General features: G+C 50.7%; 1 long non-coding RNA gene across 1 annotated transcript; it reads right to left on the bottom strand.

Moving 5' to 3' along the window:
* Nucleotides 1-3,020: 3,020 nt before the first annotated feature.
* On the bottom strand, nucleotides 3,021-11,435 carry LOC121816650 (uncharacterized). The gene is made up of 2 exons (XR_006056298.2): nucleotides 6,724-11,435; nucleotides 3,021-3,357 (listed from the first exon to the last, which is right to left on the bottom strand). It is a non-coding gene; the product is annotated as an uncharacterized LOC121816650 (long non-coding RNA).
* Nucleotides 11,436-17,477: the final 6,042 nt, after the last annotated feature.

The raw sequence follows: 17,477 nt of genomic DNA, 5'->3' as shown, positions 1-17,477 counted from the left end.
CTGCCAGTGCAGGAAACATAAGAGACTCGGGTTCGATCTCTGGGTCGGGAAGATCACCTGGAGGAGGGCATGGCAACCCACCCCAGTATTCTTGCCTGGAAAATCCCCTGAACAGAGGAGCATGGAAGGCTGCAGTCCACAGGGTCACAAAGAGTCAGATACAACTGAAGTGACTTAGGACAGACGGACTATATCTATAGATAGATCTTTATTGTCAAAATGATCACTCCCAGGAATGCCCTGGCAGTGCAGTAGTTAGGACTCAGAACTTTGACTGCCAAGGGCATGGGTTCAACCCTGGTCAGGGAAGTGTGCTTAGTCACTCAGTCATGTCCAGCTCTTTGCGACCCCATGGACTGAGCCCACCGGCTCCTCTATCCATGGGGATTCTCCAGGTGAGAACACTGGAGTGGGTTGCCATGCCCTCCTCCAGGGGTCTTCCCAACCCAGGGATCGAACCCAGGTCTCCCACATTGCAGGAGAATTCTTACTATCTGAGACACCAGGGAAGCCTAAGAATACTGGAGTGGGTAGCCTATCCCTTCTCTAGGGGATCTTCCCAACCCAGGAATCGAACCGGGGTCTCCTGCATTGCAGGCAGAGTCTTTACCAGCTGAGCTACCGGGGAATAAGATCCTGCAAGGTAAGGCTTCCCAGGTGGCTCTGCTGCTGCTGCTAAGTCGCTTCAGTCGTGTGCGACCCCATAGACGGCAGCCCACCAGGCTCTCCCTTCCCTGGGGTTCTCCAGGCAAGAACACTGGAGTGGGTTGCCATTTCCTTCTCCAATGCATGACAGCGAGAAGTGAAAGTGAAGTCGCTCAGTCATGTCTGACTCTTTGTGACCCCACGGACTGCAGCCTACCAGGCTCCTCTGCCCATGGGATTTTCCAGGCAAGAGGACCGGAGCCCAGGTGGCTCAGTGGTAATGAACCCACCTGCCAGTGCAGAAGTCTTGGGTTTGATACCTTGGTCTCGAAGATCCCCGGCAGTAGGAAACGACACTCTGCTCCAGGATTCTTGCCTGAAAAAAAAACCTGTGGACAGAGCACAGGCCACTGTCCATGGGTTCAAAAAGAGTCAGACATGACTGAATGACTGAGCGTGCACGCCAGCTTCAAGGCTCAGCCAAAAGAAGCGACTGTTGAAAAAGTCACGTACCCAGTACAACTATACTTTCGGTGATAAAGTCGGTAAAGGATCCGCCTGCCAATGCAGGGGATGCAAAAGACTCAGGTTTGATCCCTGGGTCAGGAAGATCCCCTGGAGTAGGACATGGGAACCCACTCCAGTATTCTTGCCTGGAAAATCCCCTGGACCGAGGAGCCTGGCTACCGTCCATGAGGTCCCAAAGAGTCTGACATGATCCTGTTAGTGGGTAGCAAAGCCTGTCGCCTCCTATCCACTAGTAAGAGGTGACTGTTGTTAAATCATGTCCATCTCTTTGTGACCTCATGGACTATAGCCCGAAAAGCTCCTCTGTCCATGGAATTCTCCAAGCAAGAATACTGAAGTGGGTAACCATTTCCTTCTCCAGGGGATCTTCATGACCCGGGGATCCAACCCACATCTCCTGCATTAGCAGGTGGAGTCTTTACAACTGAGAAGAGGCAACTGACTAAAGGTGAAATCACTGGCCTTGGGAAAAACAAAAAAAACTAGACCCCGTATGTGAATCAGCTCCACCTGAGAAGAACTGTTGACACTCTCTCCCTCACCGATCTTGGATAGTTCAAAGAGGGAGGCGGGTTTAATGGAAGAACATACGTAGAAATGCCTCAATACTTGCTCCCTAACTATGGAGTAATGTGGCCTTGGGCAAATCATCTCTTTGAACTTCAGTTTCTTTTTCTTTTTTTCTTTTTACTTTTTGGCCGCACTGCACAGCATGTCGGATCTTAGTTCCCTGACTAGGAATTGAACCCGAACCCCCTGCCTTGGAATCATGGAGTCTTAACCACTGGACTGCCAAGGAAATCCCAAGCCTCAGCTTCTTTACCTGTAGAATGAAGATAGTAACCATTTGGGGGGTTTGCTGTGAGGATGCGGAGAAGGCAATGGCAACCCACTCCAGTACTCTTGCCTGGAAAATCCCACGGATGGAGGAACCTGGTAGAACTCCAGTCCATGGGGTCGCTAGGAGTCGGACACGACTGAGCGACTTCACTTTCACTTTTCACTTTCATGCTTTGGAGAAGGACATGGCAACCCACTCCAGTGTTCTTGCCTGGAGAATCCCAGGGATGGGGGAGCCTAGTGGGCTGCCGTCTCTGGGGTTGCACAGAGTCGGACACGACTGAAGCGACTTAGCAGCAGCAGCAGCAGCTGTGAGGATGAAATGAATTAACTTACACAGCATGGCCGTCACAGGGCTTGAACTTCCTACAAAGCCCAGAGCAGATATGGTGTCTGATTGCCAAACTCAGTTCCCCTTCTTCCTGGTGACATGGCCACAGAGCGTTTCCCAGGCTCCCGTAGATGCGGCCATATGATCAAGATCTGACAGTGGAATGTAAGAAAAAGTGTTCTGTGCTTGCCTCCTCCAGGCTCAGCCCAGAAAACCTTCTGTTTCCAGCCCCAGGGCGGCCTTGATCTCTTGGAACTGGCAAAATCTATGCATCTGGATCCCTGAGTGACAACGTGAAGTCCTTGCTGCCAGTGAGGAACATCTGATTTGGACTTTATACACGCAAGATGTCGACCTTTAGAGTGTTAGCCAGTGTGGTTTTCGGGTTTATCTTTTACAGCAGCTAGCATTGCATGAATCAAAGGTCAAGACTAGGGGACTTCCCTGGGCAGTCCAGTGGCTAAGATTCTGCATTCCCAGTGCAGCGGGCCTGGGTTCAATCCCTGGTCAGGGAACTAGATCCCATATGCCGAAACTAGGAGTTAGCAAGTTGCGACTGAAGATCCTGCATGCTGCAACTAACACCCAGCACCACCAAATAAATACATAAATTTTTCTTTTAAAAAAGCTCAGTGCTAAAGATGAAGCCATTACTTAGAGGGAAAACCTACACAGGTTTGATTTAAACCACGGTGGCTTTAGAAACACCAAATAAGGAACAACACAACTGTTAGGGAGGACATTTAAATTTTCATATTGTACTCCATCAAACTTACGACACCTTTCTCCCCATAATTTTAACATCTCTGAAATAAGGTCGTGTGTGGTAACGGGCGGCATCGCAAATCGCAAGCAGCCGGGAGATGGCAGTGATGTAGTGCGCGTGCAGGAACTTGGTCAAGGTTCTGCACCTTGTCATCCTTGTCCCTAAGCTTTGGGCAGCGTCAGCACCGCAGGTGTTGGTTTAATCTCCGATGACAATGTCTTCAAAAAGACTTCACGCTGATTTGGCACTGAAATGAAAGTTATTGTGTTTTTTAAAAAGCAAGGAAACAGCAGCTTGATACACGATAAAAATCTATGTCTAAATAAGACTTAAAAGAGCTCTTTCAATATGCACAAAATGGAAATTCTAAGTGATAAGAAAGCTTTATGCCATGATTCTGTATTTCTTAGAAATCCATTAGTAATGGTGTGAGCTATAATTGATGGGTGCTTTGGCTCAGACGGTAAAGAACCTGCCTGCAACGAAGAAGACCTGGGTTCGATCCCTGGGTCAGGAAGAACCCCTGGAGTAGAAAATGGCAGCCCACTCCAGTATTCTGGCCTGGAGAATTCCACGGACAGAGAAGCAGGGTGGGCTACAGTCCACGGAGTCACAAAGAGTCGGACGCAGCTGAGTGAATAACGCTTAGATTTGGTGAAATTGTCAACACGTCACTACATCAATGTTTTCAACCAAGGAAGGCATCCGGTGTAAATAGTTGGTGATAATAATTTAACAGCTTACCCTTGCCAAGAGCCAAACATGCGCCACACTTTCTCCTTTAATCTTCATAACAACACAGTGAAGTGGTTACTGCTGTACATGATTGCAAGTCATCCTAAGGCTGTCTGGGAAAGGAGCAGGGTGCTCAGAGGTGGGGACATAATTCAGATTGGGTGGGGGTGGGGAGGGGACCTCCCTGAGGAAACAGGGAGACCCGCAGCACAGCACTAGGCGGTAGGAGCTGAGTGTTTGCCATGCAGCAGGTGTGACGCAAGGCTATTGTTTTGACACTTCCCTGGTGGGCCTGTGGCTAAGACTCTGCGCTCCCCATGCAGGGGAGCCGGGTTCAATTCCTGCTCAGGGAATTAGATCCCACAGGCGGCAACTCAGAGTTCACTTGTCGCAACGAGAGTTCCCGAGAGCCGCAAATGGAGACCTGGAGCAGCTAAATAAATAAAAATAAATTAAAAACAGAGTTTACTGGGTTAACTCCCTCTTCTCACAAAAGGCCTAAGAGTATTACTTTCGGCTCCATTTCACAGATGAGGAAATCAAGGCAGGGATAGAGAAGTGAAGCGATTTGCTCGTAACTGATGCTGTTGGGTTGCTTCAGTCTTTGTGACCCTGTGGACTGTAACCCAGCAGGCTCCTGTGTCCATAGGATCGCCCAAGTGAGAACACAGAAGTGGGCTGCCGTGCCCTCCTCCAGGGGATCTTCCCCATCCAGGGATCAAACCCACGTCTCTTATGTCTCCTGCATTGGCAGGCAGATTCTAAACCTGGGATTTGAACCCCCCGGGGAAGTGTGGCTCCAGAGCCCTTGCATCTTACCACGTTCTTATCCTTTCTAGCGATTGAAACAAAGGAGTCATCTCCATCTTACCAAGAAGGGTGGCGGTAAGTGACCTGGTTACATGCACAAGCTTTGGAGCCAGGCTCCGTGAGTTCAAAGCCAGGCTTTACAACTGACTGGCAAGGCATCTGACCTAACTAAGCCTCGATTTCTTCATCTGTTGTGAAGGTTGAATGAGTTAAGATACATACAGTGCTTGGATCGGAGCCAGAATATAGTCAGCCCTCAAAAAAAACATTCCATAGGGATTTCCCTACTAGTCCAGTGGCTGAGACTCTATGCTCCCAAGGCGGGGTCTGGGTTCGATCCCTGGTCAGGGAACTAGATCCCGCACACTGCAACTAAGAACAGCCCAAACACACAATTTTTAATTACCTATTATCTTCATGAAATGCTCCCAATAACTCAGGGAACACTGAGCCTCAAAAGTTTATCAACTTGTCAAAATCCACCCTTTCCCAGAAAGGAATCAGGATTCCAACCCAAGTTTCTTCACTCAGAAGCCCTTGCTCTCTGCATTACCCCACGGACATGCCTAGCAAGGATGAGTCAGCGGTTTAGACCTTCATCCTGAAGGTTTCCAGGAAAGGAGGTCCCCACTCCCAGTGTGACGCCTCATGTTAGTATCTCAGATCCCTCTCAATAGTAAGGCTGTCGTGCCAATCTGGATTTCGTCTGTTTCATTTTAAAGTCGTTTCCGCTTTGAGAAGGAGAGAAGGTGGAGACTCACCAGCTGGTTTCTTTCTTTTGCAGCTTTCATACACTGCTCCTCACATTTCCCCACCCTCGGAGAGAACGCAGGACAGGTTTTAGACTCCGGCATGAAATAGGTGCTCGAAAGAAAAACGTGTTGTGTGGAGAACAGACGGATGGTGTCAGAGGGGGGCGCGGGCGTGGGAGTCGGGGTATGGGGTGGGCAAAAATGGGGAAAGAGGACCAAAAGGTACAAACTTCCACTGCAAATAAATGTCACAGCATGTAACATGCAGCGCGTTGACTACAGTTAATAATACTGTCGTAGAGAATTCCATGGGCATCCCAGGTGCCGCTAGTGGTAAAGAACCCACCTGCCAATGCAGGAGACATAGGAGACTCGGGTTTGACCCCTGAGTCGGGAAGAGCCCCTGGAGGAGGGCATGGCAACCCACTCCAGTATTCTTGCCTGGAGAAGCTCACGGACAGAGGAACCCAGTGGGCTACGGTCCACAGGGTCTCAAGAGTCAGACACAACTGAAGTGACTTAGCACAGCACAGGGAATTCCCTGGTCGTCCAGAGATTAGGACTCAGCGCTGTCACTACTGAGGGCCCAGGTTCAATCCCTGATTGAGGGATTCACAAGCCGAATGAGGTGCAGCAAAATACGTGTGTGTGTATATACACTACTGTGTTTTCTGAATAACAAATGAGTGAGATTAGAGACGCACATTCTCAAAGGTCCCTTCTGGATCACACAGACCCTGTGCACCCCACCCAGAACCCTTCTCTCTCACACCCATTTCTTAACTCCAGTGTCTCTCAAACAAAGGTGTTACAAAATAGTGCATTCTGGGCACACTGTGGAGCTCAGGATGGTATGTGCTGACACCCTGGGTTTCCCCATTCTCCATTCCTTTGGGCCAGTTTTGACCAAGAGGGTAGAGACAGAGGTGTGTGTGTGTGTGTGTGTGTGTGTGTGTGTGTGTGTGATGGTGAGGGATGCTCAGGTTGAGGATGGGCAGGAGAATGACATGTGACTGGAGCCCTTACTCACATCCTAACAGCCCGTCAAGGTCACAGGTGTTGCAGACAGAGGAAGGTTGGGAGCCCCGTTAAACATTTGCTGTCAAGAGGGAAGACCTGGGCCTTTGGTTACAAATAATAGAAATCCATCTCAACACGCATAAGGAACAAAGAAGGGCACGCATTGTTCACATAACTTGGAATTCCAGGGGTGGTGCTGGTTTCAGGTATGAATCAAGACATTCAAAAAAGACTGACTTTTCTTTCTCTTCCTTGCCACTCTGTTGCTCTTCTCTGTGTGTCTGAGGCACACTCACCTCGGAAGGCAGGCTTTCTCCAGACGATGGCTGCTGGCAACCCTCACCTGACACGCTCCCCCAGCTTGCAGGGCTCTCCAGCAGTCACGACTGTATTCACGTTGAGGGCAGTGGGAAGGGCTTCCCCCAGCACCCCGGGGCAGGGCCTGTTTCCTTTTGTCAAAAAAACAAAAACTTTCTCAGAAGCCTCGGAGCAGACTTCCTGCAGGTCTTATTGTCAATAGCTGTGTCACACGAATACCCTAGCTGCAAGGGAGTCTGGGAAAGGGGGAAACGGCGCTGTCTTCGGTTTAGACCCATGGCCTGGGGCTGGCCACGCGGTCCCCTGGAAGAAAACTAGGGTTTCTTAAGCCAGGCAGGCAAGAGACTAGACTGGGTAGGTAACCCAATGATGTCCACCACAAGGAGGTGTTGTACTACTGCTGCTAAGTCGCTTCAGTCGTGTCCGACTCTTTGCGACCCCACAGACGGCAGCCCACCAGGCTCCCCTGTCCCTGGGATTCTCCAGGCAAGAACACTGGAGTGGGTTGCCATTTCCTTCTCCAATGCATGAAAGTGAAAAGTGAAAGTGAAGTCACTCAGTCATGTCCGACTCTTAACGACCCCATGGACTGCAGCCCACCAGGCTCCTCCGTCCATGGGATTTTCCAGGCAAGAGTACTGGAGTGGGGTGCCATTGCCTTCTCCAAGGTGTTGTGAGGCAACCTGAACAGATCTCCTAAGACGCACAGAGAGGAGAAGTTTAGCAAAAAGCGGTGGAAGTGCTAGCTAAACAGAAACAACTTCGGTGCACATTAGAATTGGGGAGGAAGGAGACGAAGGCCAGGAGAAGAGGCGAATCAGGGGAGGTGGGCGTGGCCAGGGTGGACAGGATCAGCCAGCTGTGGACAGCACAGCACATTCCTGGAACACTCAATTCTTCTTTTAAAGATAATGCAACACCTTTTTTCTTTTTAAAGTTTTTTTTACTCATTTCTTTTTGGCTCTGCTGGGTCGTCTTTGCTACATGGGCTTTCCTCTAGTTGCTGCAAGTGGGGGCTACTCTCTCATCACAGTACACAGGCTTCTCGTTGCAGTGGCCTCTCCTTCTGTGGAGCACTGGCTCTGGGACGTGTGGGCTTCAGTACCTGTGGTGGGTGGGCTCGGTAGTTGCGGTTCCTGGGCTCTGGAGCACAGGATGAGTAGTTGTGGTGCGCAGGCTTAGGTGCTCAGCAGCGTGTGGAATCCTCCCCGACCAGAGATCAGACCTGCGTCTCCTGCTTCGGCAGGTGGACTCTTTACCACTGAGCCATCAGGAAAGCCCTACAATTCTTACCTAAGGATATTCTGGAGAAGTTCAGCAGATACAGAGGATGCTTGGTGAGCAAGGAGCCGGGGAGGGATGTCACCCCACAGGCAGTCTGAGTTCTTCCCACTGTGTTTGTTCAGTCTCCATTATTGGAGCTCCAAGGTCACCCTAAACTAAAGCAACAAGGATGCAATACCTCTGGGGCGCCAAGGAGAAACGTGGTGGAAAATCTTCAGTGGTTCCCTGCCACCACGAGCTCAAGCCCACACTCCGTAGTCTGGTCCCATTGGTTCTCTCCAGCTTCAGCTGTCACTGTCCTCCTCTGTCCCTTTATTTTGGTTTGGCTATGCCATGTAGCACATGGGATCTGCAGTTCCCCAACCAGGGACTGAACCCGTGCCCCTTGTAGTAGAAACACAGAGTCTTACCCTGTGGCTCTCCAGGGAGCCAACCCCCTGCCTGTACTTTCCTGACTCCAGGATTCTGTTCCCGCTGTCCTTCTGGCCCTTTCTTGGGTAAGGCCTCTCTGAGGCTCTTTTCTATAAAACAGGAAGCACCTCCCTTGCTAGGTGGCAAGGGAACTATGAAGATGAGATAAACTATGGTAAGCGTCTCGAACACTACCCGTGCTCAGTCCATGCTAGCTATTATTTGTCAGTCCCTGTTTTGAAATCTTAACAAACTTGATATATATGTTATAGTACTTGTGGGTTCCTTCCTTGCCATCTGCTTGAATGAATATGTCAAGAGGGTGAGCCTCGCGAGGCCCAGGGCAGTGTAGGTGGCTGCCCTCTGCATCTGGCTGTCTGTAGTGGTGGGGCAAGCATGAAGCTGTTCTTGAAGATGACAGTCAGCCAGTCTGATGAGAGGCAGAATGCATCCATCCGGCACGTGCTGGAGGGTGCTGGGCCGGGCTGGGCCGAGGGTCAGCCTCCAGGGCCGGTCCCTCTCGCTGGCCATGGGGCCACCCTGGCAAATGGAGCCCACCCACAAGTCTGCAGCAGAGCTCTTAGGAAAGTCAGACACATTTGCCCACTGACGATGTGTGGTTCAGGCCGGCTGCCAGGAAGGTCTCCCCCGGAAGGCAGGAACTGACCAGTGTGAGGAGGGGAGGCCTGAGTGCCCCTCGCCTCCCTTCACGGCCCATCGGCAGTGACTCAGCAGGAAGCCAGCCAAGGCCCGAGTCACTGGCTCCCCTCCCACCACACCCAGGGTTTTCCTCCAGGGCTGGGAAGGCTGCTTATAGCTGAAGGTGTAAATCCTCCGTACCTGGGTCTAATTTCTTCAGCTTAGCATTTACAGGCACAAGATCTGGAGTTAGGCTGCTTGGGTCAGAAGCCCGGTTCTGCCTCTTATGAACCCACAGGAGCTTTCTTAGGTTCTCCGGCCACAGTCTGCAAGTGGGAACAATGACAGTACCTCCCTCAAGGAAGAGAAGTGACTCAGAGCCGTGCATGGTGGGCCCACGGGGCTCCTCTAACCCCTCTGCCCTTGCCACTTTTTCCTGCCTAGGTCTTCGCTCCAAAGGCAGCTCCCACACTAAACCGAGACCTTTACTAAATACTCACTTTCTCAGTGCAGCCCACAACAGCCACCCCATCTAACCCCTCCTCTTCCAATACTTCTTACTTCTTTCCCAAGTTTTCTCCGCAGTGCTCATCGCCATCTAATTCGATGATGTCTCTACTGTCTGTCTCCCTCCACCCACCCTGGAATTCAAGTTTCATTTTTGTCTGTTTTCTTCGCTGCTGTATTCCAGAGACCTAGAAGAGTGCTAACACAGAGCAGCTCTCAATGAACACATGGAATGAGTGGAAACGAATGCCAACTTATTCACTATTATTTATCACCAATTATCATTGTCATCAGTGAAGATCACCAGTAAAGTCTGGCATTATTCTCATTCCAGTGAGAATGAGAGAAGTTCAAAGTTTAAAACTATACTAGATTCTGCAAATCTGCCTTTGGTTTGTTTCTACTTGAATTAATAGACTCTCAAAACTTAGAGACATCCGCTGTTCGGGTGGCTAAATTCTGTTAGCCACAGCGCTGGGCAGATGGCCGGTCATGTAAATACATAAATCTGATGGGGCCAATAAGGAGCGGTGAGAACCCAGGAAGCTGGGAATGGGATCCCCACCTAAAGGCATTTAAATTCAAATTTAAAAGTAGCCTATACTAACCAAACACGAGATCCCCTGGAAAAGGAAATGGCAATCCACTCCAGTAGTCTTGCCTGCGAAATCCCACGGACAGAGAAGCCTGGCAAGGCTACAGTTCATGGGGTCACGAAGAGTCAGACACGACTGAGCGACTAACAACCAAACACATGTCTAAACTGCATTTCCCTGATTCCAGACTCTAACTGGAAATTTATCTCGTCACCCACTAAATCATCCTGATCTCAAACTCTCCAAATATTGACATGACCCAGAGCCCCTCCTTCTCCCACCGCCCTGATGTCAAGACTCCCTGTGGGCTGCACAGGTCTCACCGTCAGTTCCAACCTTTTTCTTTCTTTAAACTGTATTTATGTATTTATCTTCGGCTGCATGGGCTCTCCCGTGCTCCATGCAGGCTCCTCTCTGGCTGCTGTGAGCGGGGGCTACCCTCTAGTGTGGGGTGCGGGCTTCTCCTCGCGGCGGTTTCTCTTGCCGCCAGCCAGGGGGCCCTAGGGCACTCAGGCTTCAGGAGGGGCAGCTCGGGGGCTCCAGAGCTTGGGCTTCCTAGTTGCAGCGAACAGGCTTAGAGGTTCTGAGGCACGTGGGATCTTCCCCGACATGGGACCAGAACCTGCGTCCCTTGCTTTGGCAGGTGGATCCTTTTTCGTCTTGCTTCTAATCAGAGGATAACGGCTTCACAGCGTTGTACTGGTTTCTGCCATCAACATGAATCAGCCACAGGCATGTGTCCTCTGGACCCTCCCGCCCACCTCCCATCCCTTCCTACCCCTCTCGGTTGTCACAGAGCGCCGGGCTGCTGAGCTCCCTGTATGACACAGCAAGGTCCCCTCAGCGGTCCACTGTATCTGTGGACACGTACACATTCCCGCCCTGCTCTCTGAGTCCCTCCCACCCTCTCCTGCCCCCGCTGTGTCCAGAAGTCTGTCCTCTAGGTCTGAGTCTCTCTGGCAGGTGGGACTCTTAACCACCAGACCACCGGGGAAGTCCCGGGCAGTTCCTATTTTGCTGCCCTTTTAACTCTCCCAGAGTTCAGCTGGGAGCAACTCACCAGTAAATTCCCAAAGCCGAGCAGAGCTTTGGTGAATTAATGAATGACTGGATGACTCAAACCAGTCACATGGGTGCGAGGCAGCTTCCTCATCTCCATTATTCAGTGTGCAAAGACCTCCCACGGAGGCACCTAACTTGCCGTTGGGATCTCTCTCTGGGAAGACTTTCCCCCTCACTCCTCCTCCAGGGTAAAGGGTGGTTAAAAAGACACAGATTCACATCGCGAAAGGGAACTCAACACTCTCCGCTCCATCTGTGTACAGACTGGGGTGACCCCACCTCCTCCCCGAGGACAGTGGGCGGGGACTTGCCTTGCGTTTGTATAAAGCCCCATCCTGGTGAAATTCCCAAACAGAGAGAGACTCCTCCCAGAGTAAGCATTTACTCCTAGTAACGGAGACTGAGCCTCCCCTCCCCCGCCAGCCCCCCACCCAGCCGCCCCCCGCCCCCACCCCGTGGCATTCTCTTGTTAAAGTGGAAGAAGGGATTAAGCCCCTCCGCACTCACACACAGTCACACACCCGGCGTAAAACTGGGAAACGGAGCTTAGACAGACTAGAGTTCTGACCTTCACTACCTACATGACCCTGAGCCTCTGCCTTCTCGTCTGTGAACTGGGAAGAAAACTCAAGTGACCTGATTGGGTGCGGGGAAAATGACAAGTGAGCCTGCCTCCTCCCCCAAGCTTTAACCCACCCTCTGCACTCTGACCAGACATGAGTGGTCCTTCTCTCAGCTCCCCCCATGTACACTCCAGCCCCCTCCCACATATACACTCCAGCCCCCCAGCCCTGATGTAGACTCATTATCTGTTACAGCCAGTGTTACTCACTCAGTCGTGTCCGACTCTTTGTGACCCCATGGACAGTAGCCCACCAGGCTCTTCTGTCCATGGAATTATCCAGGCAGAATACTAGAATGGGTTGCTGTTCTCTTCTCCAGAGGCTCTTCCTGACCCAGGGATTGAACCCCGATCTCCTGCATTGCGAGCAGATTCTTTGCTGTCTGAGCTACAGGGAAGTCCCCAAAGCTTTGGAGATCCCTGGCATGGGGGATAAGCTGGGTAGAGCTACAAGAACTCCTTATTTTGGAGGAAGAACAGGCCAGGCTTGGCATCTGAAGTAGGAGTAGTAGCGGTCGTGCAGCCTCTCAGTCTTTGAGGCCCCATGTCCCAGGCAAGAATACCGGAGTGGGTTGCCATTCCCTTCTCTAGGGGATCTTCCTGACCCTGGGGTTGAACCTGGGTCTCCTGCGTTGCAGGCCGACTCTGTACTATCTGAGCCACCAGGGAAACTGTTAGCTATTAACTATTACTGTTATTTAGGCTCAACCTGTGAACGAGAATGTGGAACTGAGACAGCCAGCCCGCAGTCAGCTGGCAGTGCCCGCCACCACCCTGCCTCTCAAAGCAAAGCACTTTGAAGAGCAGGTCTGATGTGACAGGTGCCAGTCTAGGCATCGTAAGAGAAAGCACGACTATCTTTGAGCATCAGCCCACCAGCTCCCTGCTGCTCCCGGTTACTGGCCCTAGACCCCCACCCACCCCGCCCATTCCTCTGTAGGCATCATTTCAGTAGAAGTCTTAAAGGATCACTGCTCTCCAGTCCTGACAGCTCTTCCTCTCTCTCTCTGTCACTGACACTAGAGCCTTTCGCCTCTAAGGCCTTACGGGGCACGGAGAGAAGTGAAAACATGTAGAAGTCCCAAGGCTGCCTTAGTCTATGAGCTTTGCCACTAAGCCGCCTTGTAAACCTCAGAGAAGTAACTTCTTTCCTCTAAACCGTTGGTTTCTGATCTGCAAAGACAGGAAACCAACATCCATTCATGGCTACCAGGTGTTTAGGCTCATGTTCGTATTGTTAACTTGTTTGATCTGCAAAATGAAGGGGTTGGACTATGTAATTTCTGAATTGCTTCTGGGAAAGGTTTCAGAAGTTGCTTTCAAAACCACTGCAGCTCTCAGTCCACGGAAGGGGCTGGGACCTCGCGGAGAGAGCATGGGGCACACACCCAGGATGGCCTGGGTTCAAACCTCTGATCTGTCCTTTCTCAGCTATGCCAACACTGAACAAGTCATGCGGGCCCTCCACACCTCAGTTTCCCCATCTACAAAATGGGAATGATAACGTTCCCTCATAGGGCTGCCTGGAGGGTAGAATGAGATGGAGGAGGGGGTGGGAGCGAGCACCGCACTTCGGACACAATGGGGTTGCAAAGAGTCAGGCACTACTGAGCGCGCACACACACAGGCTACAGTGTGGGTTTCTGCCTGCTTGCGGAACTACCTAAAGATTTGAGGATGTCTGTATGCAAATCATTTCTGCTAACCCCCACAGGTTTTTGCTTGGGTTTGGTTTGTGAGAAGGAAGCAGAAAGTTGCATCTGACGGTCTAAAAGAATGCTGATGACAAAGGTTTCATTTCTGCAGCCCGTGCCCCGGGCCAGTGTCAGAGGGCCACTGCCACAGACCTGAGCAAAGTCGGCCTTTCCCTGGAGACTCTGCTGCCCAAGAACAAATATACTTCTTTCCACAAAAAAAATTTATTTCAATTTTAAAAGCTCCCCTCCACTGTGCTGGGTGCAGTCCGGGATCTGGGTCACTTTCTCTGAGGGGCCCTCTTGACCCCCTCCTCTGTGTGTAGTTCTAGCCCCTCTTCCCACCTCTGGCCACTTGCCGTTCGCCCTTCTGCTCTGCTCTTCTCCACAGCATTGATCACCACAGCAAACACACCCACACTGGCAGCCGCCCTGTAAGCACTGCAGGGATTAGGGCTGCGGGCGATGTGTTCACTGCAGGGTTTCCACTGCTGAGAACAGACCCTGCACTAGCAGGCACTAAGCAAGATGTGCTGGGAGAAAGAATCTGAACCTGAGTTACAGTCAAGCTGGCAGTTATGGCCAGATAATAATAAAACCCACTCCAGTGTTCTTGCCTAGAAAATCCCATGGACGGAAGAGCCTGGTGGGCTATAGTCCCTAGGGTCACAAAGAGTCAGACACCACTGAAGTGACTTAGCAAAAATAAAATACCACATGAGCCCCTCACTTCACAACTTGCAAAGCCCTCTCACAGTATCCATTTGATCCTGTTCATCTGATCCGCATATTCTAGGGGAGGGACCTCAACGTAGATATGACGGCTCTCTGGAAGACAAAGACAAAGCTCTCCTGGTCTCCCGGCCTTGAACGAGTCTCTTCCCTTCTCCAAGCTCAGTTTTCCTTATAGGTGAAAATGACAAGATGTAAACTGGGTCCTTTCTGGGGCTTAGACTTTTAAATTCTTAAATCCTATGACCTGACTGTTAAGCTTTTAAATGATGCTACCCATAAACCGTAGTTGCAGAATCAGAAGAAGATGATGTGTCTGTCCATCTGACTCCATTTCCAGTCTTCTTCCAGACCTCACACCACGGGGGGGACACTCCAGGTGGGTCTGCTGAGACAAAAAGAAGCACGCAGTAAATTCTGTACAATGAGTCTGGTCATTATTTGTGTTCTACAGTCAAGGCAATTTGTTTAGTTTAAAAAGAAATGACTCCATAATTGGCTGGCTTTGCACTAGTCTCCTAACTCCATCATTTCCAGGCGCTCCTCTCCAAACCACCTTACATGGATTGCAGCCTGCCAGGCTCCTCTGTCCATGGAATTTTCCGGGCAGGAATACTGGGTTGCCATTTCCTCCTCCTCCTTCCCAACCCAGGGATTGAATCCGTGTCTCCTGCGTCTGCTGTACTGCAGGGCCCCCAGGGAAGACCATCTTACATACTACTTGGAGACTATATGAACAAACCTTGCTTTCAGGAAATCAAAACCCTTCAGTGCCTCCCTGCTTCCTACAGCGCACACATAGAGGGGTCAGTCTACCACTCGAGGCCCTCCTCAGTCTCATCCTGACCCTTTCAAACAGACCTCTCCACCCCACCCTGCTTCACTGCACAAGAATTCTCTGCTTCAATCGATTCAACTCATTCATTCACTCAATAACTATGTGTTACATTCCTACTATGTGTCTGCTACTCACAACTCTAGGCGCTGCTGTGCTGAACAAGAATACCTTGTAGAAAGACAGGTAAAGGGGACAAGAGACAAGTAAACAAGTTAACAAGAGTATTTCAGATAAGGATAAGGATAATGTTACTGATGCTTTGATAACAATAGCACCAACAAGGCAGGATGCAGTGATAGACAGGCGGTGGGACTCCCTTCCATCCTGTCATCAGGAAGTTCTCCCTGTGGGGCCACATTTAGGGAAGGTTTGAGGGACATGGAACAACAGACTGGCTCCAAATAGGAAAAGGAGTACATCAAGGCTGTATATTGTCACCCTGCTTATTTAACTTCTATGCATCATGAGAAACGCTAGGCTGGAAGAAGCACAAGCTGGAATCAAGATTGCCGGGAGAAATATCAATCACCTCAGATATGCAGATGACACCACCTTTATGGCAGAAAGTGAAGAGGAAATAAAAAGCCTCTTGATGAAAGTGAAAGAGGAGAATGAAAAAGTTGGCTTAAAGCTCAACATTCAGAAAACTAAGATCATGGCATCTGGTCCCATCACTTCATGGCAAATAGATGGGGAAACAGTGGAAACAGTGTCACACTTTATTTTTAGGGGCTCCAAAATCACTGCAGATGGTGATTGCAGCCATGAAATTAAAAGATGCTTACTCCTTGGAAGGAAAGTTATGATCAACCTAGATAGCATATTCAAAAGCAGAGATATTACTTTGCCAACAAAGGTCCGTCTAGTCAAGGCTATGGTTTTTCCAGTGGTCATGTATGGGTGTGAGAGTTGGACTGTGAAGAAAGCTGAGTGCCGAAGAATTGATGCTTTTGAACTGTGGTGTTGGAGAAGACTCTTGAGAGTCCCTTGGACTACAAGAAGATCCAACCAGTCCATTCTAAAGGAGACCAGACCGGGGTGTTCATTGGAAGGACTGATGCTGAAGCTGAAACTCCAATGCTTTGGCCACCTCGTGTGAAGAGTTGACTCATTGGGAAAGACCCTGATGCTGGGAGGGACTGGGGGCAGGAGGAGAAGGGGATGACAGAGGATGAGATGGCTGGATGGCATCACCGACTCAATGCACATGAGTTTGGGTGAACTCCGGGAGTTGGGGATGGACAGGGAGGCCTGGCATGCTGCAATTCATGAGGTCGCAAAGAGTCAGACACGACTGAGCGACTGAACTGAACTGAGGAAGAAGAAAAGGACAGCCACGTGCAGACCTGTGAAGACTGTTCCAGGCAAAAGTGAAAACAAGTGCAAAGGCCCTACAGATGGCAACAAACTTTTCGAGTGCTCAGGGTGGAACAAAGGCCAGTATGGCTAAAGGAACATGAGGCCAGGAGGAGGTTAGTAGCAGATGAGCTCAGAGAGGGAGGCAGGGGCCCTTTCACGTAGAGCCTGGTGAGACCTTTGGATTTTATTCTGAGTGCATGGGAAGCTGCCAGAAGATGTTCATAGGAGAGTGACATGATTGCTGCATGACTGGCTGTCGTGTGGAGTGTGGGTTATGGATAGCACAAGAGAAGAAGCAAGGGGACCAGCTCAGAGGCTTTTGGAAAGTCAAGGTGAGGGGTGATGCAGCCTGAGCCAGGGCGAGGCAGTGCAGACGGAGCGAAGTCTCGGGAGCACAGGTGCTTCTGGGTGTAGAGCTAACACCATCCATCTAAGCCATCTAACGACAGATTCACTGGAGGGGACACTGGACTCTCCAGGCGGCGCTAGAGGTAAAGAACCTGCCCGCCAGTGCAGGAGACAGAAGAGATGAGGATGGGGTTGGATCCCTGGGTCAGAAGAGCCTCTGGAGGCGGGCATGGCAGCCCACTCCAGGATTCTTGCCTGGAGAATCCCCATGGACAGAGGAGCCTGGTGGTCCACGGGGTCACAAAGAGTCGGACACGACTGAAACAACTTAGTGTGCAGGGTAGCAGAGACAGGAGGAGCCAACATATTAGACTCATGCCTTCCCAGCAAGCCTGTGTGCATCCCCTTCATCTTCTCTCCACCGCCACTCTGCCCTCTCCTCACCATCTCGGAAACCACCCATTCCCACATGCCACTGACGCCCCACTATTTCAATGGCACCTTCCTTTTCTGCTTTCTTCAGTCCTAGGACTCTTTCTTCACTAGATCTCTGGATCCTTGTGTGCATGTGTGTGTGTGTGTGTGTGTGTGTGTGTGAGTAGAAGCTGAGATAAATTCCTCTTCTGATGGCTGTGTCCTC

This window comes from Ovis aries, chromosome 15, assembly GCF_016772045.2.
Source record: "Ovis aries strain OAR_USU_Benz2616 breed Rambouillet chromosome 15, ARS-UI_Ramb_v3.0, whole genome shotgun sequence".
Taxonomy (NCBI): Eukaryota; Metazoa; Chordata; class Mammalia; order Artiodactyla; family Bovidae; genus Ovis; species Ovis aries.
Note: the sequence above shows the minus strand (reverse complement) of the source record. Positions and strands in the feature narration are given on the sequence as shown.